The sequence below is a fragment of the Corvus cornix genome, chromosome 5, assembly GCF_000738735.6.
Source record: "Corvus cornix cornix isolate S_Up_H32 chromosome 5, ASM73873v5, whole genome shotgun sequence".
Taxonomy (NCBI): domain Eukaryota; kingdom Metazoa; phylum Chordata; class Aves; order Passeriformes; family Corvidae; genus Corvus; species Corvus cornix.
The window spans coordinates 20,192,145-20,218,155 of NC_046335.1; the positions used below are offsets into that span (position 1 = coordinate 20,192,145).

Genomic DNA, 26,011 nt, shown 5'->3' on the forward strand with positions numbered 1-26,011 from the left:
AAGAACTGTTGCCTTGATACATCCCAGGATCTTACTTCCTTTTGTGCCAGTGCATCAGGCAAGTACCCTTGCACTATATTCAAATTGATTGTTATATCCTAGATCACTTTCTCTCATATGTAATTAATTAGTTCCTTCCTTATAACAAATGTATTGTCCTTAAATGTCTGATTGTGAAATTTATATTGCTTCCTACATTTCCTCTTATTTCTGATACTCCAGCACTCAAGATGAATCCCTCCTTTCAGTATGACATTCAGATTTTCTTTTATATACCCAGATCCTCCTAATTGTCTGTATTCAGCAAATAACATTAGACTGTTCATTTCTGTGCCATGATCATTATTTAAAAATATAGATAAACATAGTGTTAATCATGTAAACTTAATCAAGAAATTTTACTTGTAGCTCCTCTAACCTAATATTTCACTTAAAACTCAATGGCTGTCTTCCTTTTAGCTTGGTTTTTAGTGCCATCTTAATATTGGTATCAGTCTCCATTTTAACTCCTTCCCAGGTGGCACCACATTAAATGGTTTTTCTAATACATTTTTATCTAGAAAATTTGTTGTTGATTAAACCTCATAGGTTTGGCTGGAACAAACTACCTCTTTTAAAGTTAGATTTCATCCTCTGTATTATCTGATGCTTTTCAATTTTTCCTTCCAAAATCTTGCATACCACTACAGTCAGACTTCAGCCTTGTACTTTCCAGAACAATTTTTACCCCTTAAAGATATGGTTACTATATATGCTCTTCTCCATTTGTACAGTGCCATTCTCATCTGAATCGATTCCTTTCAAATCCTTGGGATGCCAGTAACTACAGATGTCAGTTCTTTCAGAGTTTAGGGAGGGACCTTATCAGCCCTCCTCATCTGAGCACAGTAACCTCTCCAATATGTTTACTTACCTCATTAATGGTAATTTACATTTCCACTCCCTCCTTTTGGTTATCTAGCCTGGCTCCTGGGACCTTATCACTTTGCTCTGCATCACTATTCTTATTAAAGAGCCAGGACAAAATATTCATTAGCTTTGGCACAATGTCTACATGCATTAATGCTTAATTATCACCATATCCCCACTTCCTTGTTCTTTATACGTGCATATATTGGTTTGGTTTTGCTCCAGTATGTACCATTACCACTGAAGATTATTTCTGAGAAAGGTAGGGCCCATTGAGACTCAGCTTTCCAGGTCAACTGGTCCTGTGTTGGCTTCATTTACCTTTTATCTTAAATAAGAGTTTTAGTTGTAGGGCAGAACAGTGAGACTGGTAAAATAAGTAATATCTGTAACAAACAAAAATACTTCTCATTTTGGTGTCTTAAATGTTGGACCAGGGATGAAGTTAAAGCTGCTTTGAAAAATCAAAGATTAGGGCAAGGTCCTTTTCTGTTGGATTCATGTTCTGATTAGTTGTGTGCATGATAACTAATTTGTGGCAGTGAAGGGAAGAAATAAATCTTCAGCACTTATATTAGTGCAGTGGCACAACCATATTTCCACAACCTGAATGCTCTGGTCACATGAGGAATGTGTGGAGAGGAGCTGGGCAGGGGCATCCAATGGTGGGAAGCAGGGCTCCATGGGGATGAGGGGCGTGATGTGCCAGGGAGCTGTGGGTGTGGTCAGTAGTCCCTTTTCACTCTTCCTCCACTGCTCTTCCCTTTCTTACTGCCTTTTGCTTCACCACGCCCGAGAACACAGGACCTGTCTCCACAGCCTCCCATGCTTGGCTCCTCATAGCGGAGGGTGGGAGCAGGAGAGGAGCTGGGACCAAGGTCTGTTTCTGCTGCAGGGAAGAAGCAAGACTATGAAGTCAAGGAGAAGAGCAGGAGGCGGAGGCTCTCTGGTCCTGGTGCTGTTTAGGGTGTGGGAACTGCTGTTTGCAGGAGAACCTCACGCACCCTTGGCAGGACAGGGCCGAGGACCAGAGGGCTGCAGCAGGTAAGAATCAGTTGCTGGAGGCAGAGCAACCAATCTCTATCCCTGGCACAGGGCAACTAGGAATCTGCCACAGCTGGCAGTCTAGTACCACTGGGTACCTTTTTCATCTTGCTTTTAGCTGCCTTTATATATGTAGACACAAACATGCATACTGGCACTCAGAACAGGCATCTTTAAAACTCTGGGTTTTGGCAACGTGAAGGGAATAAATGACTCTTCACAACAACACTGACATGGTCAGAGGGAGCAGGGTAGCTGTGACTCTGTGTTCAGACTGATCTGGTGGATCTGTGAGTCTTTTAAAAAGCTGGGGTATATGCCATACTGGCATTAAGTGCAGCCATCTGACACTAGTTAAAATAATCTGTGCAACTCTGTACAGAAAGAATATGTACCTAGCTCAGGCAGCTGCCAAGCTTTAGGCCAATTTCCATATGCAGAAAGGTAAATCTAGAATTAAAAATTAATCCTCTTTTTCTGAAAAAATTTTGGTTGCATAATGGTGAGTGTGGTGGTGAGATATGCACGTTCTTACAAAGAAATATGTGGTAAGAAGAGTGTCAGTTTTGAATGAAGCTAAATAAATTCATGTTCTTGCATAAGTACCAAGAATGTTCTTGATTCTCTTCACCAAAATTTGGACCTCTTCCTGAGGAGCCCAACAGAAATGTTCATCTGGTGCAGAAAGCATAAGGATTTCTGTGTGTTTGTGCTTGCTATGTCCTGCCTCCACTACACATGCATTTGTATGCTTTGTGGTAGGCATGAGTCTTCAAGAGGGGCTGGGATGGAAAGGGAGCACATGCCAGCACAGAGTGTACAGAGAGGCACATGGTGCACCCGGCAGAGCAGAAAACTGGAGGGTGTTAATGCATTTGTCACGCCAGCCACAGCTCCAGCTTCATCGCTTCCTGTGCCTCAGGGCTGCACAACACTGCCTCCAGCACAGGCAGTCGGCTCCACAAGTGGGACACGAGGTTGGCCCAGGGCACTTCACTGCACCTCGTCTGCAGCAGGCCCTTCACCAGCCAGCCAGAACTAGGATCTGGGTGGGAAAGTTTACTTAAAAGAAGTAAGGGGGGCTTTCGTGGAGGCTTTGCTTTCATGAACCCACCACTCCTCCTCCCCCGGACTGATTTGCTTGTTCAGGCTTGGTTGCCTCCAGCAACACATTATTAGTGCGAACTATGGTGTATCCTGGGAGACCTGCAGGATTCCCTGCAAATCTTCTGAGTTCTTCATCACCAAGGAGGGAGAGACACAAAGGCATTTCGCTCTGTTGATGCAGTTGCATGTGCATTGTTCCCCTTCTTTGAGTGTTGGTGTGTCTCTTTGGCAAATGCTGTAATTGGACTGCACAGTCTTCATTCTGCATCTTCGTCTCAGTGAGTAGATTATACTCTTCTTGGTAAAGCCACCAAACTGCACTGCTTTAAAGGCTGTCTGTGAAAACATGCTTAGCTGAAGGGGTTTTAGCAGAGCTGTGTACTTATTGTTGAGCACACAGACCAGCCCTTGCTGATGGCCCCAGGCCTTCAGGGTAAATCTGGCCTTAAGATAAATACAGATTGTATCATGCATGAGCAGTTTTCCTTGATTTAGCATGGCTGCAAAGGCAGTGAAGACACAGTGACACAGATTAACAACGTGAGTATGTACTCAGGGCTCTGCTAAGACCATACATCTCTGCTAAAATCAATGCCACTGCAAATTCTTGAGATATAACAAGTGTTATGAGAGCTTCCCCACAATGTGATCAAACTCTGCAGGTATGCTTTTGATCTCTGCTTGGTTTGAAATTACAGGACAGCTTCAGTTCCTTTGGCTGTTCTGTGTCCCGGGCTTGCAGGGACCAGCCTATGTGTCACAGCACAGTTAAAACATCTCAAAGAGCAGCTGATTTCCTGATTAGTCATGTATGTGTCCAGAGATGGACAGCATCAGATGAACTGATCTCCCATAAAGGTCAAGGCAGCTTAGCTAAGAGAGGTCAGTTCTCCAGCAGATAAGGCATCAACACCAGATGGCATCTCAGAGCAGTCAGAGGCAATGTACATGAGGGTTCCCATGACAGTGATGCTCTTGGTAGTGGGGGGCTATTGAGAGGGCAAGGGAGTTAAGGAAATGCAGAGCAGGTGTTTTGAGTGTGATCTATTTTCTCCAGGTGATTCAGTTGCCTAGAGACTCATATGTTAAAGAGTGGTGACTGAGGCTTCAGCCCTGTCCTCTGTCCCTCTGCAAAGCTGCTACAGGTCTGGCAGAGGCTGGGGGACTGCTGGGGAAAAAGGGTGAGCTGTGCTCTGCTGAGATTGACAGTCCAGCTGCATCCACAGAATAAAACCAGTTTGTCTCACATGTCTGAACAACCCAAAACGGAACTAATGGAGCAAACAGGTGTGAAAGGAGAAGGGTTTTGCCAGAGCCAGTAGCTCCTTGTCTGCTGGATAAAAAGAAAAGCAGGTCAGTAGAAATCAACACATCCCTCATCAGATGCCAGGGAAAAGAGTCACTCTTCAGTGAGCAAAGGCACTTGATGTTAACCTGTTAATTCCTGGATCATTCTCAAATCGAACAGCATGGGAGCAGGACCCAGGAGGCTTCTCCTGCTAGACCTGAAACCCAGCTCATGTGCCTCCCGGTATCTTTCTCCAGGAAAGAAGTAAGGGGGAAGAAAATAAAAGGATGGATGGCTAGCCTATACTTTTTCTGCATTTGAATTATTTCTTAGTCAACAGCTTTAATCCCCATGCTCCAGCCCATCTCCTGCTTTACAGGAAAGTTTCAAGGTGGCTCTTGAGCCTCCCAACTGCCAGTATGCTAAGAAATGCTCTTTAACCCACATGGTCCCTTTTCCCTTCCTTCACCTTAGATTTTCTCACTTCCTGCCCATATTTTCTCTTATGGGTGCTGCTCTACTTCTATTTCTTTCCAATTTAAAATAAATTATTAAAAGCTTTGATGCCAGTGACATCACCTTGTTTCTAGTGGGTGACCTGCTGCATCCTGCATTCCCTTCTGGCAGGGAAGGGAAAATGGGTAAAGGGACTGTCATTCCCCTTTACTTAGCAGAAGGCCCTTCTGCATGCAGAAGAATTTCTTCATAATCTACTTCAGAACTTAAATTTCTCTTTATTGACTGGATAATTGAAGTAGCACTGTTGCAAAGTAATGAAGTAATGGTAATCTTTGAGAAAACACGTACCAATTCTAGCAGTAGCTAATGCTCTTCTGGGGTGCCCTGCAGTCTCATTTAAATTTCATCAGTGATGATAATTTTTGCACCTTACAGGAATCTGAAGCTGCAATATTTCCCTAGACATTTTCTATTTTGTATGGTAGGAGTTTGACTCTTATACCTAGATTTCTACCATTGCATAAAAAAAAGTGTATTATCTTTAAAACTCTATTTTATGGATGAAAATGTTGTGGATAGTTTCATTTTTCAAACTTCATTAAATCATTCCTCCACCCCTCAAAAAAAAAAAATCTTTATTTTCTATATTCCAACATTATGATGCTAGTCCTCACTTAAATTAGCATAAATTGGGAAAATGCCACTCAAGTTGATAAACAAGTTTTGGAGGCAACTGGTCTCTATGCTTAACATCATAACCACCTAGAGTCCCATGCAATAGTCTAGAAAGACATATAATACAGCCAAATTTGCTAGAGTCACACCAAGCCTGTCACCTACCTGAAATGAAAGTGTAAAATATGTTCTTGTGCCATTTTTAATCTACTTGCTTAGTAATCATCGGGAAGTAAATATTCCTCACTGTCTTTCCTGAAAAGTTTAAGAACTTAACAGTCCCTATATATTCCTTTAGTTTTTTGTTTCAAATGCCTTCAACACAAAATATCACAGTTCTGTTTGGCAAATGCAATATTTTGTATTTTTTTCATTATAAGTGGAGCTGGCTTTGCAATGTGTTTAATAAAGTCCGTTTCCACATTGACTGTGTACAACCAAAAGGGGAGATGTTTAGAAAGAGGAAAACACTATGGTGAATATACAGAAATGATCTCCAAGTTGTATGCTGCATCTGCCAGTACAGTTTACTTTAAAGTAATTTTCAAGTCAACACTTGTACAAAACAGTGAACAAATGGTAAAAATGGTGAAAATACAACTGCTGTTAAAAATAACTGCTAGAATCACTAAGGCAATGAACTATGGCTGTGGCATGTTTTGTGCTCTCTGTCTTCTGTGATGAATGACAGGACTATAAGGACAAAGTAATTTTTAATCCCTGTGATGAGGTAAAATGGTGGGAACAGTGAAGATCCTCCAACATAATTTTCTACTCTGTGTTTTCTCCCACAGAAATTTGAATACAAAGGCTGCCTTTATCAACTGCATGGGTTTTTTTCCCCTCAGCTTCTCATACTTTATAATTTGGCTATGAATTTTAAAGAATGGAGCAGAGATTAGAAATTAGCACCCTTTGTGTCCTATTGAAAGCATAACAACCCCTCCTCCTTAGACACTGCAAAATTCCTTGCCAATAAGGCTGACTGAACAAGTCTTCATTAAACTGCATGTTGCTGGGCTGGAGAATTTATTTGTCTCCATCAGCCATTCAGACCATGACCTGGACAAATCAACCGTGATGCCTCAGATGTGAAAAGCCTTTGTTTGGCTTCTCACGTTCCTAACACAATTAGTAGCTCTGGAACTCATCCCTTTGGCCAAGGTAGAGTCATGCTGTCCCTTGCTGTAACTACTGGTCCTGAGGTAAGTCACTCAGAGCATTCCTCAAGTGATTCAGTAGAATGGGATTTTAACCATGTAACTCCAATCCCATGGAAATGAGTGGCAGATGAGGATAAAGCTGGTTAGACCCAGTTAGCATAGTCATTCTGTACTGTCCATGCTGGCAATCTAATAGGAGAAGTAACTGGACAAAATTTCCTCTAAATTGGTGTAAAGAAACTGACTTATGCAATATGTCTGTCATTAAGGTGACTGAGGCTTTTCTCAGCTTCGAAACACTGTGGTCCAGATGTTTAGCACCTCTTTTTTCAACCAGGAGTAAGTTACAGTAGATGTGACTTTTGTGTAACATGGCAGAATACACGAGCCTTTCATTAAAAATCACCTTCCACTTGAAGATAAAGTTATTATAAATAATACAAATAAAGGAGACAGCTTTTTGTAATAGTTATTAAAGGCTTAGGAGCTGTTTCACAAATACATAACTCCTTGAGCATGTCAGAGTTTGCTTTGCTCCAGAAGAATGAAAGGCCAGAGTTTTAAGCTGTATTTCCCCCTCATAAATCCTGAGGATCATGCATTTACTTTGGCACTGGTTTTGCTGCTTCTTCAGATTAGGTCTCTGTTCTCTTCAGTGTTACTGCACTGGAGAAGTGGTAGGATTTCCACTCATTATGGCCAGGATTTCAGATTTCTTGCCTCAGGCACTGGCTGAAGCCTTTCTCTCTTCTGTGCCTGAAAGTCACAAGGCAGTGGAAGAATGCAGCAGGTGACCAACCCAAGGGTCAGCAGGTGAACCAGGGTGCTCTCTCTGTCTATGCATATAATTATCTATATTTCTATATATGTGTGGGTGTGCATGTATATATACTCTTATTTGTAAATTCTTGCAGGACAAACAAAAATCTCAGTTGTTTATTTTTGTTGGAAGGGATGGGTGAACATCAGACCAACCCAAAAAGTGTCTCTTCAGTCAGACAGGTCTTAACAGTGCCCTGCATTCCCCCTGGCTTCCTTACCCACCCCATCCATCCCTCTCTATGCACACAGATCCTGGTCTCCTCAGCCCACAGCACAGATTACTTCGCAGCAGCAGGAGAAATGTTTTCTGTTAGCTGGAATCCAACCAGGATGTGAGGAAAACAGCATTCTCAGACACTTCTGAACCATCCTTGTCTTTGGGGCACAGAGCTCCTGCCTCCAGCTCGAAGTCAGAGAAGGGCTTGGTCACTTCTGATAGGGGATGCATCTGAAGGGATCCATTTCAAATGGATTTAAATGGCAGGCATGGTTAGAACACCCTTAGGGGTGAAGGAGGCATCTGAGAGTTCTCAGCACGAGAACTGGACCAGTGGGACAGTGGACTGTGACCTTTGAACTTCTCTACACAGTTTTCTTCTCACAGACCTTAAAAGCTTATTGGCAAAATGCTGCTTCAGGCATGTGGAAATATGTAACAAGCAGAAACTCGTCGGAGACCATGTCTCATAGATTTCCCAGGTATCAGTGGGTTTGGCTCTTCATATTTTCAGTCATGAGAAGCTGTATTTAGCTCTGACTAGTGCCTGGATTATGCCATGTGTTATATAGCTGAGGAGTATCTGCCTTTCAGTTAATCTTTTCTCCTTATGCATTTTGATGCCTTTCATTCTCTATGTGGTTATTTTTGCTTTGATTATATCCTGGCCTAAACAATCTTGTCCTGCCAGGATGATACTCCAGAAACCCATTCTGAACTACTGAGCTTTAATTTTGCCATCTTTTCCTCCCAAGAAAAGGATCCTGGAATAGCAACTGACCAGAACTCAGTGGTTGCAAGATAAATGATAAACACAAGCCAAAGGCTGCTGACCGAGGATTGTGTTCAGCCTGGTCTTGGTTCCTTCTGTCTTTCTCAATGTCTGCAGGATGAATACAGGCCAGCAGTGACAAGATACTGCTCAAGAGCAAGTCCTTATCTGTTATCTATGCTTCAAATGCCTCAGGAAAGAGTTGAAACAGACTTTCATACAGCTTTCATATTTTGTAAGGATTAATAGGAATAAAAGAAATATGAATGTGACGTGTGATGAAAATTAGACCTGCTCATTTAGAGAGGTCCCCAGAATTTAGAGACTCCCCAGCAATTTGCTCTGCAATGATCCATTAGGCTGCCAAACAGGCCCCAGCAGTAAAAGGTCCTTTGGTTAGCTATGTACAACACTATCTGCCAGAGAGGTGTCAAACATCCAAGGGACAGTCTTGGAAGTGGTGAATTAGACACACAATATTTATCAGCTGGTTTTAGTTTTTCTGTAGGGGTTGTTGGAAAGGTATTGTGACCACAGTGGATTTTGACTGAGCTTCCATCAAGGTCCAAGGTGGGGTTTTGACAGACTGGACCCAAACTGGCAATAGCAGGGTGGGTAGGATCCTTCTCTAAGATGAGAGACATGAAACTCTGGTTGAGCTCTTGTGTAAAGAAGAACAGAGCTGAACTTAAGTTTCCCACAGCCAAGCAGAGGCCAAGTTACCAGCTTAACAGGCATTTTGGAATGAGTTTATCCTTTACATTTTTCACAAAGACTTTTGAGAGTTTTTGAGACATTCAGCTTAGAGATAATAACAGCTCTATAGTGCATGTATTTTTTGGAAAGCAGATTTTATTTCTTTCCCCACAAATCTGATTCCATCCATAATTTGAGTTAATTAATGTGCACATTTTAAAAGATTTTTTTTGTATTAGACAAAAGGTCAAGGGACTACCACCTCGTGAGGAAAAAGCTGTTTCCTGAGAAACAAGCTTGCTTCAGTATGTCTATGCATCCCTGCACCCCATGCAGTGCTCTGTCGTCGTGGCCAGATTAATTATGGACCCTAATTGGGAACAAGAAACAAAAGACAGAGTCTAGGGAAAGATGACTTCATCTCCCTGCTCATCTTACATTACTGTGCCACACAAAAAGATTGAGGCAACAGACAGAACAGCAAACAAAATTATCTACATAGAGTTTTCCCTTGGCTAAGAGGAAGGATAAAATGAGAAAAGGAACCCTGTTCACCTGGAAAGTCACAAGAGCAGCTCTCAGTTTTCATCCTTTCCAGCCAGCATGTTTGTTTAAGCCCACACCTTTAAAAGTTTTTGTTCAAGCAGTTTGTCCTTGGGCTATTTTCTCCATCTCGTTCTGCTTTAGCCTCAACTTGCTATAAGCCTGGGAATTTTTAGCCTCTGTGAAAGAAGCTTTTTCCTGCACTGATAGAGAACGCCCTGTCTGCTACATGCAGTTGTTACAACAAGGTGTGGGAGGGAAGTGAGGCATGGCAGTGTTGCATAAAGGACAGCTTCACGGTTGGCAGACTGGGGGGCGATTACAAAACAAATGTTCGGCTCTGCCATTAATTATCTAATTTCAGATGACTAGTACAGGCTCAAATTTGCAAAGGCCTAGACAGAGAGGCTGGCACAAGTAAGGACAGCATGTGGCCATTCCTAATTTACTGGTTGTTTTGTTTTTTTCTGAGGAAAGACATTTAACCACTAACCACCATTCTGACTCCTTGCCTATCAACACAAACATATCCCTCTAGTAAGGGGCAGAGGTGAGGGCAAGGAAAGAAAACAATACAGGCTGAAGCAGGACATTTGGAAATACCTAGAGGTGTATTTGGCAAGTGGCACACTCTGTGTTGGTGGAGCTGGCTGTTTGGTAGGTAAGTTGGGTCTCCTTCTCCCTCTTTTTATGGCAAGAACCGGCAAGAACTTCCTGGATCATTAAGTCTAATTCCTGCTATCAGAAATAGACATATCCTGTTATTGCTGTCATAAATTTGTCTTGCTTGGTGTTTAAAAACAGGTGCTTTATTCCTTTCATTTTCCATCTGTAAGACTGCACTGGAATCTCGTATCCTTCCAATGATCGGAAACCACGCTCGAATTTCTGTCCTTTGGTTTGAGAGAGACTCATGTCTGTGAATGAGAAACATAGGAAAATGTTTCCGAGGAGATTAGAAATGACTGGCTGATTGACTGAGTTCTTTAAAATGTGGTATGTGCTTTGCATTTAAAAGTTATCTCTGTATTTACCCAGCCTGGAGTAAATCCAAAACAGTTCACTTGAGAGGACAAGAGGAAATCCCAATCCTAAAGCAGTTGGTGACTGAAGAGTTAACGGGACACCGTGGTTCCGCTGCTACACGGGGAGCAGCTTGCTGCATTTCTGCGAGGTGATCAGCTGAAATGTTTGGCAGTTTGGTTTAGTTTCGCCGAAAAAAATGCAGCTCTTTTTTACGGAGGAAGAAAACCCAAAACTTTGGGGGTTTTGTTCGCCGAAGTTCCGCTCCCGTTTCGCCGGCTGCTCCCTGCCTGTCTGTCCATCTCCCACCTCCTGCTTGCCTGGGTGTGCCAGATCTGCCCACAACCTGCACATTCCCCACCTCCCCGCCCTGCCCAGCCGAGAGGGGCGGGCTGGCCGGCGCGGGAGCCGGGCTGAGCTCCGGCGGGCTGGGCGCGGGCGCCTTCCTCCCCCGGCGCCCGCAGCCGCGGGACCACGGGCACGACCGGGGGCCAGCCGGGCACGACCGGGGGCCAGCCGGGCACGATCGGGGGCCAGCCAGCCCCGCCGAGCGCCGAATGGGAGGGACCTGACCCCCGGGTGAGCGCAGCCAGGACAGAACCCGTTCATCTCGGCCGCCTGGGGGTAGGGTTTTTTTGCATCGGTGGGAGGAGGAGGAGCGCGTAAACTTCTTTCAGAAGCAAGGTACTGCAGCAGCGGGGCAGGTGCGCGCCTGGGCAGGCGGAGGGATGGCTGATACTACAGAGAGAGGAGATTGGGAGAAACGTCTCCAACACATGAAGTCCAAGGGAACCTCCAACACGATATCATTGACTTAGGAAAGTTTTATTTACAGGCAGAGTTTGATGCTGTGAGCGCTACTGGTAGGATGAGGCAGAGAGTAGACGTTTCGTCCCCTCAGAACAAGTGATTAAAAAGGGAATTGTAAGTTGTATGTTTGCACCTAAATCGGCATTTGATGTCCTCCTGTGCTTTATTCATAGCGCCCACTGCACTGGTACGAACGCGCCGTCTTGTAGAGCTGAGGAGGATGTGGGGGAGGAGGGTGCTTTGGTTCGTGAACTTTCGTGGGAGGTTATTTCTCCTCTGATCAGGCGGAGGAAAAGTTGGCTGTTTCTCTGTAGTAGAAGATAAAACGAAACATACGAAAAGAGCTATATTAATCTTCTCCAAATATTGCTGAAAGGATAATGGAAATCTGTGTCTGTGCCCGCTGAGGTGTTCAAGAAAGGGAAGGTTTGGAAGCAGGTTTTGCTGTGAGATTAACAGCTCTGAGCTGCTCTGTATAGAATTTCAGTGGGTGAGTGAGCAATTCAGATTCGTCAAGGCTGCTTTGTTAGGGGACTTGAGTGCCTCGGTATTTGTTGAAAGCACAAAGCAGTGCGTTGCCCTTGTGTATGCAGGAATAAGCAGCTGGATTTACACGAAAGTGTACATTGGGAACCGAGTTTTGAAGTGCAAAAAAGCAAAATTCAGCTAAGTTGTGCTCTATAAGAAAGGATAATCTGATGGAAAAAAATTTATTTCCTCTGTTATTTTCAACATCATTTGGTACTGCAATGTCAATATGTGTAGGATCATGTATGTCTGAGTACTTTGAGAGCAGGTTGTGTGAGGACATCCTTGCAGACACGTTTATATTTGACCTGAGTATCAGTCTGGCTTTCTTTGTAACTTGAATTTTTCATTTTTTACAGCCAGTTCCAAGATGCTCAAATTGATATCAACACCTAATTTAGTTTTATTAATATTTTTCTGTGAGGGAGCAGCACTAAAATTCATTCAGCTGTTTTGAAATTCATCACACAACAGGGGAGTGAGATGGAGGTGCTTAAATAACCATTGCTATATTTTTTCCCATGCAGATTAAAAGTTCAAAAAGCTTTAAAGTGATAGCTGGAGCTTCTGCATATCACAAACCATAGCACAACCCTGACTTATTCCTGTGAGAACTAGAATAATCTCACCTGCCTAAAGCACTCCTGTGACTTCACTGAGCAGAGTTTTTCATAAATCAGGTCAGTGGTTAATTGCCTCTGCATGGTTTTTAATCTCAGTTTCTCCATGTTGCCTTCCAACTACCACAAATCATTTATTAGATCACAGCAATTTTTCTTTTATAATTTTCTGTGTAGGTGCTTACAGACTGGTTGTTCCTGAATCTCACGCAGAGCCGATTAAATAGGTTGAGCTTTTGTCTTTTGCTGTGTGGTAGAGTTTTTATTCCTTCATATTGCTGTGAATCTTTTCTGAACAGTCCTCAGTTTTTCTGTGTTCCTGAATTCTGGACAAAACATCAGGTTCCACCAGGAATCAGACCCATACTACATACACAAGTGAAATTATTTCCCTTCTCCTTCATGTTTCTCTTCCTAAATACTAATATTACATTGGTTCCTTTAATCTCCAGATCACATCAGAGGTGATAATCATCCAAATCTTTTCCAGAATCACTGCTTCCAAAGGTGCCATCCATCCCATAATGTTGTATTCTTCCCTCTGACACTCCTTACCTGAGTGAAATGCCTCATTATCCCTAAGTACATACTACTGAACATACCATTTATGGTAAAACACCTTTACAGTCAACAGTAAATGAGGTGTACAAAATTATTTCCATCTAAAAGTGTCTCCTACTGGCTCAATGTAGCAAGAAAGGTTCCCTTTTGCCACTTCAGCAAAATCACTGCTTGCAGGATACAGGAGTTCTGCTTTACATATCTTTTATCTGGTGCATCGTGCAAGTGCAGACATCTGAGGAATATATTCACTCAGCAGTGAAATCTGCTTGGCATGTGGCCATCCAGGGGTAGGCAGGGCGATACCCCCTTTCCAGGTGGTCCGTTGTTTGGAAATGAATGAAGTAATGTAAATGAAAAGAATCAACCTGAACTTTCTCCTTCCTAAATTTAAGCTGAACTCCAGAGCTCTACCAAAGCTGGAAGCTGTTCACTTGAGCTTATTGTCTGTTTTGCAGCTGCCTCAGCATGTACAGGTTCCAGCTGGGACCAACAGAGAATCGCTGAAATGTTGTCAGGAATGCTGATCCAGGAGTCTCTCTGTCCTGACCTGAAGTTAATATATTCTCATGAGTGCTCCTCTTCTCAAGAAATTTTCAGCCTGCTTTGCAGGCCAAAAAGACAATGAAGAACACTCAGACTTTGGTGTACTTATATAAACTTACAGTTTACAAATTGTTGGAGTGGACAGCTGCTGCAGGCAGGATCCTTGTTCTTCCAACCAACTCAAAAGTAAAGCTGCTCTTGGCTTAAAAGGGAATTGCTTTGTCTGCTTGACGTTGTTTCCTCAATTTCTGTACCCAAGCATTACAGTGAATAAGAAGGGAAATAAGAAGGTGTGAAGAGAAATAAGAAGATAATAATTGATCTTTTTTCTTTTTCCATCAAAGACCATTGAGAAAAAAGTCTTGCCTATCACAAAAGCAACCAGAACTTTTCAGTTTGGACAGTGAGACTCAGGTGTGGGTTATTAAAGTCTCCATACTCTAGAGCTACATGTATATACAGAGACTCAATGCTGAGAGCCAAAAGTTGGTGAAAGCATATAGGATTCCAGTAGCTGCCCTCCTGTTAAACTCTACCCTGTGTTTACAGAGGATAATGCTACCAGTGATGTGTGTATTTATTCTTTGTGTTGGGAAAGTGTTGTCACTTCCATTGAACGACTTTCTAATGGTTCCCTACGTAGAATGCTGTGCTGGAGAAGGAGATAAAATACATAGAATAAGTCCTTGCTTTATGTTAAAGTTGCAAACCTTCCACTCAACATCCTTGATCAGCCAGAGTTTCCTGTGAAATGACTATAGCCAGGGACCTCCCGTGGTTTCCCCACTATTTCTGGTGGACCCCGAAGGATGCCAGTTCCCGGCACGCAATGCTTTTAACGTGTTTGGTGCACGTTATTTCGATCTAGTTCAAATTCCGTAATTAGCGCCCAGGCTTGTCCGTGCAAGCCAGTGCTGCGGAGGAGCCTGTCGCGACCGCCGGCCCGCACGGAGCGCCGCTCGGCCCCGGCGCTGCCCTGCCCGGCTGCCGGGGACCCCTCGGGCCCGGCACCGCCACCCAGCCCCGGGCTCTGCGCGCACGGCCCGCGGCCGGGGAGGGGCAGCCCGGCGGGGAGGGCAGCCCGCTCACCCCGCTGCTGTGGCAACGGGCCGGGAATGCCTCTGGCTCAGCCATCCCGGGCCCCGCTCCGGAGCGCCTGCTCTGCAGACAGCTCCATTGTCTGCCGGACAGTTGCCTTTCCATCGGCTTCCAGCGGAATAGCCTCTTCCCGAAGACAAAAGGCTCGGCACAAAGAGACTGAACAGGCCTAAAAGTTTAAAGGGGAAAAAGATCCCCTTAATTTATGTTTTAACTGTAGGGGAGAGAGGAGAAAAATAATTCTGGCTTCTCCTAAGGGATAGTTCCTGAAGGAGGAGAGGGGTCATAACTAGGTTTTGTTGGGATTTGATAATTGCTTCCTGATGCATCCTGAAACTATTTGCAAGGAGACCGGCTCGCCCACAGGACTGTGGCATGGTTTTTATCCCTGCACAGTCGGGCTGCTGCCATCTGACAGCTGTTCAGATCGTGTAATGAGAGATCTGAGTTTCAATTTGCTTCATGCGTGAACCAATTTTCATATCCAAAATCATCAGCAGAGCTGACCCCAAGAAACAGTTTTGTTCAGATCCAGCTCAGAGAGCTCAAGTGCAGATTTGCCAAGTGTCAATAGATACCTTGTTTTCTAGAGCTTCCCCCTTATGTTGTGGTGTGGTGATGATGGAGAAATTTAGGGGGGAGGATACTGCTGAGTTAGTAAATACAGGATTTAATCTTGCAAGCTGTCAGCATTTCTAGAGCCTTAAAATTCTGGTTCAAATAAACACACTCCCAGTACATTCTCTTTTCTTGTCTCAAGCAGAAACATGCTTTCATTAAGCCAATGTGAAGGCAGAATAATTCTTCATGACTTCAAGTGCTCATATGTGTGTTTCTGAACAAAGGCTACCAGAAATGCCATTCCACGTGAGAAGTTAAATTCAAACCTTAGCATAGGGTGCATATCCTTGTCCACATGACTGGCCTTTTTGTTTCCACCATTTGACCTTGATGTGGCCTAGATGAGCGGTACAAATCTGCAAACTGGAGAGATGCAGTGCAAAAGATCAGAATACATTACATTCCTAAATGCCTTTAGATATTTCTTCTAGACTTAGTAACCTAGTGGAAGTCCGCTGGTGGTACTTTCTCATCTGACAGCTATTTCTGACACTTTATATAAGTATTTTATCCACCATATCCAAATAGATCAGTGGACAAAAAACATTTCTCCCACCCCCATTTTCATAACATACTGAAACAATTTCGCAGCATTATCTCATGAAGAAAAAAAATCTCTTCCTAGGACATGATCAGCTTAGTTCTTGAAATGTTAGAATAGACTGCTCACAAGTGAACTGAGCAGTAATTCTTGTCCATAGCAATGTTGTTCTTTTTAGGTAACTCCTGTCAAATTTCCTCCACCAATCAGTGCCACTATGTGAGATACTGCTTTGGGGTATTTTAATTACTCGTTACGTGTTGCCCATTTATCTGTTGAATGTTCATTGATCTTTTGTAGAAATACATTAAAATAGATATTTTACAATTTGAGTGCCTTTTGTTTAAGCTCAATAAAGTCCTTATCTTATTATCCCATGTTCCTCTTTCTCTAATCCCTGTTGTTTCCTTTGAGCAGACCTCAGTTCTTTCAGGACTCTTCTGCAAAATCTCACATGGCCCTTCAGAAAGCTGAGCTTTGTTTACAGGGCACAGCAGCTGTGGGGGCCCTGTTGTTTTCCTTCACATTGGTCACATTCTGTGCTCAGCTCTTGTCTCTCCGCCACCACCAAACCAGCTATGTAGTTTGGTGATAGAGGCAGTAAGGCTTCCTATCACACTGTCCACCCCTTTTTTTTTCCTCCCTAATCTTGTCCTGTACTCTGAAGAGATCTGTTAGGTCCCTTCCACATTTCAAGAATGCAGAAGTTTTTCCATTTAGCTTTCTGTGGTGTATTTTGTAGAGGGATTGTCCTGACACTGTCAGAGCTCCACCCTGTCCAGCCGTTGTACCCTGCCTAATTTCTACTTCTAGTACCTCAGGACAGAAATTTTCAGGATTCCCTGTTCCTCCCCACTCTGCATTCCCATCAGAGGAATGGTGAACATCATTTGGGGATGAAATAGGACACACAGCTAAGACTAGGTGATGATGAGGGTTGCTAAAACTTAACAATGAGAAAAGAAATCAGTGCATCTGAGAAGTTATTCAGGACTAGCATATAGAAATTTGGACCTTGTATACTCTTGTGTTTTGCCCCCAGCCAGAATCGTAGCTGGGACTGAAGATGCCTGTTAAAGATGGAAGGATGGGAAGTTACAATCAGCACAGAGGACAGAAGTATAGCTTTCTTCTTCACTTCTCACCACAGTGCTGTGATAACATAATGAGTTACATCTTTCCATTCTTCATGTGCAGGTCTCTTTTGCTCAAACTCTCACGCTTAACAGAGGCCCACACCTTTCTGTTCACTGTAATCACACCAGCGTGGTCCAGGAGAGGAAGGAAGAAATTGCTTGTTGGATCATTTCTGTTTGGCTGCTTCTGTGCAGTGACCCTGAACAATCCCACATACGGTGGTGGCTACACACACACATGCAAAAAGGAAAAACAAAACTCCAAATGACATAAGATAGGCAACAACCCAGTATTTGGTTCTGTTGATTTCCTGCAATTGTGAATAGCTGCACAACAGCTGTGGTTTTATGGTGGGAGCCTGGACTGGTAGTGCTAGTAGGGGAGTCTCAGGCCTGGAACAGATAAGTGTGGAAAAGGGGGAATGGCCTCATCAATCAGAGCAATATATTGTAAAACGAGCCATTCTGTCATAGCAGCCTCCCAGGCTGGTCAACAGCTGCCTTGACGTTGGAGATGACATGCTGATAACACCAGGGAATGATAACAAGACTCTCAGACTTGGGCAAGGGCTGTATAGCAGGACCATTAATTAAAATGTCTTTGGATGAACAAGCTGACAAGTTTTCTGTGTTCCATCCTCTTTGGGAGTCCTTTTGTTATATGTATACAACAGGTGAGCTGGGTTAACTCTGGTAATTTCCAGTGTTGGCTGAAGTTGTTGATGGTACGGTTGTGCTTGTCAGACTGGCAGGGCAGACACGAACTCTGACTGTACAGCCATGCTTTTCTTAACACTCTCCAAGACAACCCCTGCAGCATTACTTTTTTGTGAGTGGGCAAAAACTGAGATCAGTGTCACTGTAAAGGAGGCTGAAGTTTGGTTACCAATAGTGGGAATATTTCTTCTTACTGTGTCCTGTCTCTAAATTGTCTTGCTCAACATATATGCAAAACACATCTTTAAAGGCCTCAAGAGGTGAAAACCGGCAATGCAGCTCCCTGACTCCACCGTGCAACCACCTTAGCAACAGCCCAGTATGAATTTTGAAGATAATAACAGAACAATAACCAAATAAAGTGGTGCCTATCTGAGTGTAACAAGCATATTTCAGGATCTGTTGCTGCAAGTATTTGCTTTCCAAGGTCTTGATAAGACTTTTTCACTTGCCTCCAATATTTTTTGGTGGAATCCTCCCTGCCTGTAAATAATGGGGGCACTACCCCGTTTCTCAGCCTGTGGGAGGAACAAACACGAGGAAGCAAGAGCCCAGCATTTCTCCTTGGAGTTCACAGCCAGGCCGGTATTTAAGCATTGAGCCTTAGCTGTTTACTCCAGTTCCTCCACCTTCCTCTTTGTTCTCATCCAGATACACATGCTTGCAACAGCCAATGCACAAAGAGCTGCCTTGACACACGAGGTAAGTTTTGCTCAGCCAAGGGCCACAGCTTCTACTGTCTCCAATTATTTTATTCCCTACAGGAGCTTCCTTGCTTATCCCCTTTATCCTGTATGGTTCCTAGAAAGCCCACAAGCTTTCACATGACTTATGATAGCCTATTTATCAAACACACGTGACAACAGCCATTAACCCTTCCTATTACATCAGTATTTTTGCTTTGTTACAGATAGAAAACTTGTGGAGCAGAGGCCATAAACTGCTAGCTGAAGGTCACTTAGACAATCACATGGTTCAGATTAGCACCTAAGACTTTTGCAGCCCATTCCTGTGTCATATCCTTTGCATCATCCTGCTTCTCAGGCACCTTTAATTAACATTTTTTGTTGAGGGTGTGGGTGTTGAGCTGGCAGGTGCATCTTCAATGATAGCTGTGGGGGTCAGGCATTGCACATAGATCAGGCTGTCCTTTCTGTTTTCTCATACTATTTCCGGCCAGTTGCCTTCAGTCCTTTGTGTTATGTGTCAAAAGCCCCTCCAAAATGAAAAAAAAAAAAACAAAACAAATTCAGATACACGTGGCTTTGTTACAGATCTTCTCACCTTTGCACTGAGCACCTCACCTGCTAGCTCATAAAACTCCCCTGTAGCCTGGAGCTCACATATGCTTTGAGCCAAGAAGAACTGGCCAAACTGGCTACTCTCCTTGTTACTCTCCTGCAGTTACATGGTCTTCTCTGCATTTTAAACAGGAAACGTTTGCATAACAAGCTACAGGGGTGAAAAGTATTAGCATTAGGCAAAAGTTGAGCACTGCTATCTTCCATAATTTATAGCTATGTATCAAGTGTGTTGACTATGAAACACATTTGTCTTTACAGTTCACCAGGTAACTAAATTATTAAAATATATAACTGAAATTGAAGTTTCGATAGGATCTTACATTAGAAATTCCTAAATGGGTCTTTGGGGTTTTTTTAAATATCACCAGTGACATAACTTGTAAATCATTTTGATACTGCTCAGGGTAAAGGTAGTGTATCAATATGAGATTACCTTGTGACCGGATGACCTGAGATATGTGGACATATCTGGCAGACAGGATGTGAGCTGCTGACTTGATATGATATAAAACTTGATCCTGGGAAATGCCTTGGGCACAGGAATGAGGAAGTTAGCGCTACTATTTTTAAATGCTGTGAGGAGCCAGAACTGTTTGCAGTAGTGCGTTTTGAAGATGTAAAATATCCTGTCTCTTTCTAAATGATGTGCAATGTTTATTTTTGTAAGCAGTGGATTGAGCACTGGTACAGGCTTATGCAACATCCCTGTGTACTGACTTGGTTTTTTTTGCTAAAGAGTCAGCACAAGACTGAGCAGATAGTTAGGGTGACACTGGCTTCAGCCATGCATGAACTGCCCACCTAGGAATCAGAAAACCAGTTATTTTGCATTGACTACCAAGTTGTCATCAGCTGATGTTACCATTTGTGGTCATTACCAGTACAGTTTCTGAACTGATGGACTGACAGTAGCAAACCCAGAGTGTTTCAGCCACTCAGCACACATGATGGTCTCCTGCTCTGGATTCTCCTGTGGCTATGGGAACATTTCTCACATTTATTCAGCAGGGCCAGACCCCACACCTATGCAGTACTGCAGCGGCCACTTGAATCCGTAACTCAATGCATGGGACCACAGAGTGTTGCTTTGCAGTCAAAGGTTATGCTGCTCAGTGGGACCCCAGATACTGAGCGGATCCAGTAGCTGGCACATTTCCACCTGCAGTCTGGCACTGCAAATGTCAGGCTTATCCCATGTGGTATTACCTCAAGCACTCAAGACAAAACTAACAAGGTCTGCAAACCTCTGTATTTTGTTACTGGTCCACCATATATTGCTTGAAAAATTATGGCATAATGAAGTAACATATTGTCTGTGTGTGAGGCATTTATGTAATTTCCTTTTGCAAAATAGAGCTTGTTCAATGGATGGTAGCATCAGCTCCTCCAAGATGGAGTGGGATTGTCTTTGCATTTATAGGGCTGACTACAGATTTATTCTGCTAGCTGAATATCAACTTCATGAAGCATCCTGGGCTTGCAGAAGCATTTCTCTTTCCTTATTCAGTCTCATTTCTTCATGAGGTCAATAGTCTCATCTCAGTGGCAGTTCCACTGTTGAAGGATATGCTGTATGTACTGTGTATTAAAATCAGAGAGGGAGGCAGACATCTGTGGAGAGAAGCAAAGTACAAACTACTCTGAGGAAAGCTGACTTCATTTATCTTTGCCAGAGTACTTTTAAAGGAACCACTTTCGAAAAACGTCGTGCACGTCTTGTTCTTCTCATTTGCTCCTTGTTCTCCTTGTGGATGAAAGATGAAGTAGCGTGATTCATTCTTCTACAGAGAATCTGTCATTCTCTCATTGATCTCTCTGCTGGAACAGGTTCAGCTTTGTGTTTTCCGGCTCTGCTCTGTCCCTTCACACACAGGCTTTGCCTTGCCTACCCAAACTGGGAGTGTAAGTACTCCCATGGCAGTAATAATGACTTAAGTCTAGGGTGTAGTCACTGTCTTGGTAACGTCTGGGCTGAGCGCACCTTGCTGAGAACACAGTTAGATGACATAGTGGTAAAAATATGTCAGTCTTATCTATGCCATGTCTTCAGGGGTAGAAACGAAGGTGCTTGGTAATGAATCATGTAGGTGTGCTTGCTTGCTAAGACGTTTACTTTATAAATATACCTGTTTGTTTAATAGAAGCAAGGTCTCAGGTAGAAGAAGGAGGTTTTAATCTTTTCTCCACCACTTATGTGAGATCTGTTCACAACTTGGCTCTGATTATAAATAAATAGTATTATGTCACATGTATCATGTGAATTCTTTGAACAGGCATAGTCTTGTCTAAATCCTGTAAAAATCTGGAACACTTCCTCCAATTATATCAGTGTTAATGTACCACCTTCTGGCCAGCTAATGGAAACACATGAACTGATCTTCAGGATCTTTCTAGGTCTGTGACTCTCAAAATCTAAATCAAAAAAGCCTTTTTTTCTGTAGTAGTTGTGGGACCCAGTCACTACCATTGCATTACACAAGAGAAGAACTCCACTCTTTTAAGTATCTTAAGAGAACAAAAAGTGTTTACTTCAATTTCTTTTTAGAGTAGCCATCTTTACTGGAAAAAAAAAAAAAAAAAAGCTGTGTTTAAGTGATAAACAGTGCTTTTACTTAGAAAACATTTACTATGAAATGTTTTCCAGCTATGACTAGGAGAATTTTATTACTTTTAAAAGTTACTGCCTCTACCATGTAATTCTTGCCTGACGTGAAGATCTAAGAGTTTCTCCAAGACACTAACAACCTTGTCCATTACTTGCATGAACTATGTCAAATTTGGAGTCTACTGTTCAAATGATAAATTGGTATTAATTGGAGACACAGGCACACAGGCACTTGCATTTCAAAGCTATATATCTCTGGTTGCTGCAATGTTCTGGTGATTTCTGGATAGGTTGTATGCTTGTTCTTGACTGCAGTTCTGTCTAGGAATATTAGTACACTAACTTCTAAGTGTTTACAGGCTAAAAACGAAGCAGTAGATCTGGAAAGAGCATTTTCTGAATATGGACATCTGTTGCACAAATTGCACAAATCTAATTTATCCGATTTGTGCACAATGTGTTACAGATGCCTGGTTTTGTCTTAAGACTAGCTAGATCCATTCTGATTTCATAGGACACTGCACAGCACACGCTGCAGAACATGTAAGGAACTTTTACAAACCTGTAGTTGCAGCCAAGATCTGTACAAGGAAAAAGGGAGTTCACTGTACACAGACTATGGATTGCTGAAATATTTTTTCAGTTATTCCATACCACATCTGACATGTTGGTGGTATGGAATTTTTTTTATGAACCAGAGTTTTAACTACTCGATAAACATAACACAATAAAAATATTGAGTATTTTTAAATTAAATCATGTGGGAAAGTTCTGTGTTGTAAACTAATTTTATCTTGAACATTTTCTTTATTCAAGGAAGAGTGAAAGGGTCGTGATTGAATTAATTAGTTTCTCCAGTTGAATAAAGATAAACAGAGAAGAGGAAATTGATAGCTTCCTACATAGCTGGTTGCAATGAGACTTACAGCTGCAACTACCACTGTTCTGGTAGTCTGATACCAGTGTCTTAATGGTTTGGAAGATGCTCTTTTCCTTCTCCAAGCAGCAAGTGGTGGCATGAGTGGAGGAGACACGAGACAAATCATTCTGGGCAATGAAGCGCTGCAAGCACAAACGCCTGAAATACAGTAGTCCTACCTTCCCAAAAACACAGACTTCTGTGTAGATAGAGAACTGTAAGAAAAAGTCAAAATATCAATGGAATAAGTCAAAAAAGCTTCTGGGGTCCTTTAAGATCGTATGTAGAGGACTGTCCTTTTCAACAGTTTTTCTTGCAGTGTGAGGGCTGCTGCAACCTAGCTGTGAGGGCTGAGTCATCATTTTCTTGTATTTCATCTTCAGTTTAGTACCTCCATGATGGCTTACATTTAAAATGAAATACAGCAGTTCATATAGAGACTTATGGGGATAAATTAATTGAAGCTAGATGAAATTCATTGTGTTTTAAATAGATCTGGAAGCTCTGTGATATAACTTCTTTGTAGCTTCAGATGATTTAAATTCTTTTGACAATTAAGCTTCTAGGACTTGTGATGAATTTCGAATAGTTAACCAAGCAACAGGCATTGTATTTAAGTAGTTCCTAACCCACTGCTGGGAACAGTCTATGTAGTACTACTGCAGTATGGATTTGAAATTCAACTACACTAGGTTTAAGCAGGCCAGTGATTTACATGGCCTAAATTTAGACAATCATGTTCGAAGAGATGTTGTGATTTGGCAGAGTATTATGAATTGAGAAGTTACCTAAGGATGAATCCATTCAACATGACATGAGAAGTCAGTCAAGTGGGAGGGGTATGAATAAGAGAGGGAACCGCAGAGATAAGATCCGTGACTTCAGTCTTTCATCTTGCACCTTCTCCTGCTGGTTACTTAGTCTGTGGTGATTTTGAAATGTCCCTTAGCTGTGCCATAAAACGTAACTTTTGTACTAACAGTTCAACATGCTGGAGAATTAAATTGCTGTTAAATTTTTGTATGCGGTGTGTTCAGTAGCAAGATTAAAAGGCATGGACTGTGTGAGCAGTCACCTCTTCTACATGCCAGAACTTGCAGAGATGCTCAAAAGTCTGAGGAATGCTTACAAACCTATCTTGCAACCTGATGGGTGTTGGTGGTCAAGAGGTTTGGGGTTTTCCAGCCACTCTCCTAATCTTTCTGAAAAGAGGCAAGGTGCATGCATCTTCTTCCATCTCCAAAATCTGTTCTGAAGCTCATGGGAAGAAAGTGTCCTGCAAGCTTGTGAGAGGGCATTTCTAGGTATTTCCTTAATGTTACCACTCACTAACGAATAACAAAGGTACCTAGGAAGCATGCAGAGGTAATAACTGCTATCCTCACAGGGATTTCTTCTGTGCAAGATAAGCAGGTGGTACCCTCCTGTTGACAAGAAGTCTTCTGTGCTTTGAGCTGTATATTCTTGCAACTGGTTTCCATGGCACTTTTCTACTGTATGTTTATGCTGGTGTCTGCAGCAGAAACAGATTTGACCTTCTACCATTAACAGAGCTGTGATAAAAGGAAAGCTGACAAAACCAGGCCTGGCTTCATAGCTTGTAATAAACTTGAAAGTCTTTTCTGGTGTGTAGGTGCAACAGGACTATTCATTGAGTTAGTTTATAGGTTTATATCTACCTCTGTGACACTTAACCACTTACACTGTGTTCTGTGAGAGTCCTGGAAGTGTGCTGGATACTGAGGTACAGAGGGACAGTGTTCCACTTGTGACACTTTTACAGTCAGAAATTAGAAAAAAGTGGGAAGAGAACCAGAAGCTGTGATGTGATGTGATAGTGATGAAGTGTTTTCGCAGAGCCACATGAGAGGTTGGTGCCAAGGCTGGAAATAGGAGTCCAGTTGTATCACTTCAGAGTGATGGCCCATTCACTTTAAATATCTTTTAAATTACTCCATCTGTCTTGGTAAGATCAGAATCATGACAGACCACCCCAAAAAATGTGCACAGACACAGTTGTAGTGACCTGGATATGGGAAAGAAATGCAAGAAAATGACCAGATACAGATGTCACGGAAACTATGTGGAAGTATGGCCTTTGTCATGGAGACATAATTGTGCAACAGCCTGGTCCTTGATTTCTTCCAGGTTCTGTCTATCTCCATTTTCTGCTTTTCTGTAATTGCTTATACAGAGAAACCACAGGTTTTGTTGCTGGCATCCTCATGACCTGGCTTATCTTTAAAGACCAGGTCTGTATACAAGTGTCTGGTGGACTTTATGTAAAGAGTCCTAGAAGAGATCCAGCTATGCCAACAGAAATCTTAGCAGTGCTTGCTTTGTCTGAGGGACTGGTGTAGGCTACATCAGGGAAGTGAGCACCCCTTTGGAAGGTGTGACATATTAAGGCTATTAAAGTTCAAAGAGCTATCTGAATTATACATAAATTAATATATTCAGGTAACAGAAACAGTCACGTCATGAAGCTCTGAGCTAATTTCTCTCAAGAGGCAAAATAGATGAGTACTCAGAAATGTGAAAATTCAGACATTTGCTCAGATCCATTTCTGAAAGTTGTTGTCTGCCTTTTTTGAAAGATGTGTAATACCCTCAGATCTTCTTCCTACTTCCATGGCACAGTTTTGATCACAAACACTTTGCAATATCAACGTCCTTTAGCAGTTGGATGGCTGCCTTTCCCCCAGGCACAAGTAATATGATACTGCCTGGTGGTTTTGGCCAAAGTAGTCATGGTTTAGCCAAATAGAAAAACAAAAAGATGATACATTAAAGAGAACCGAAGCTTTCTTTCCTTGTCATGTCAGTCACAAGAGGCTAATCACAATGAGAGGTTCTACACCCATTGCAACAATGATGTCTTCCAGTTTATCATACTGAAATGATTAACCATTTTGCTACTGAACACTTACAAAGACAAAATTTTAAGAGGCCTGTGGAGGAAAAATAAAGTTATGATGCAAGTTGGCCTTTTATTGTTGACTGGGGATCTAATTGTCCAAATTATTTAATGGCCTGGTAATGCAGGTCAGACAGTGTGCAGTAAGGTGCAGCCAGTGCTGGTTGCTGGCACCACATAGATAAGGGAATGAATGCAGAGATGCAGAGTTGTGTGGGCAGCTCAAGGCTGCTCCCTCCACAGCTCACATTGCAGGTGTCTCTGGGAAAGGAGACCAAGCTGCTGCCCCTTTCACCTCCTTTGTAAATCTGCTCCTGTGTTTTGTTGCTGGCTGGAGCTACCTGTCAGGTTGGAATCTGCCAAGGTCACA

At 42.6% G+C, this 26,011-nt stretch overlaps 1 protein-coding gene and 1 long non-coding RNA gene across 4 annotated transcripts in view; both read left to right on the forward strand.

Moving 5' to 3' along the window:
• The window catches only part of STON2 (stonin 2), a 75,236-nt gene that overhangs the window by 33,118 nt on the left and 16,107 nt on the right, over nucleotides 1–26,011 (forward strand). The window lies entirely within an intron of this gene.
• Nucleotides 11,314–16,370, forward strand: LOC109146446. Its single transcript, XR_002048439.2, has 3 exons — nucleotides 11,314–11,402; nucleotides 12,584–12,736; nucleotides 13,696–16,370. It is a non-coding gene; the product is annotated as an uncharacterized LOC109146446 (long non-coding RNA).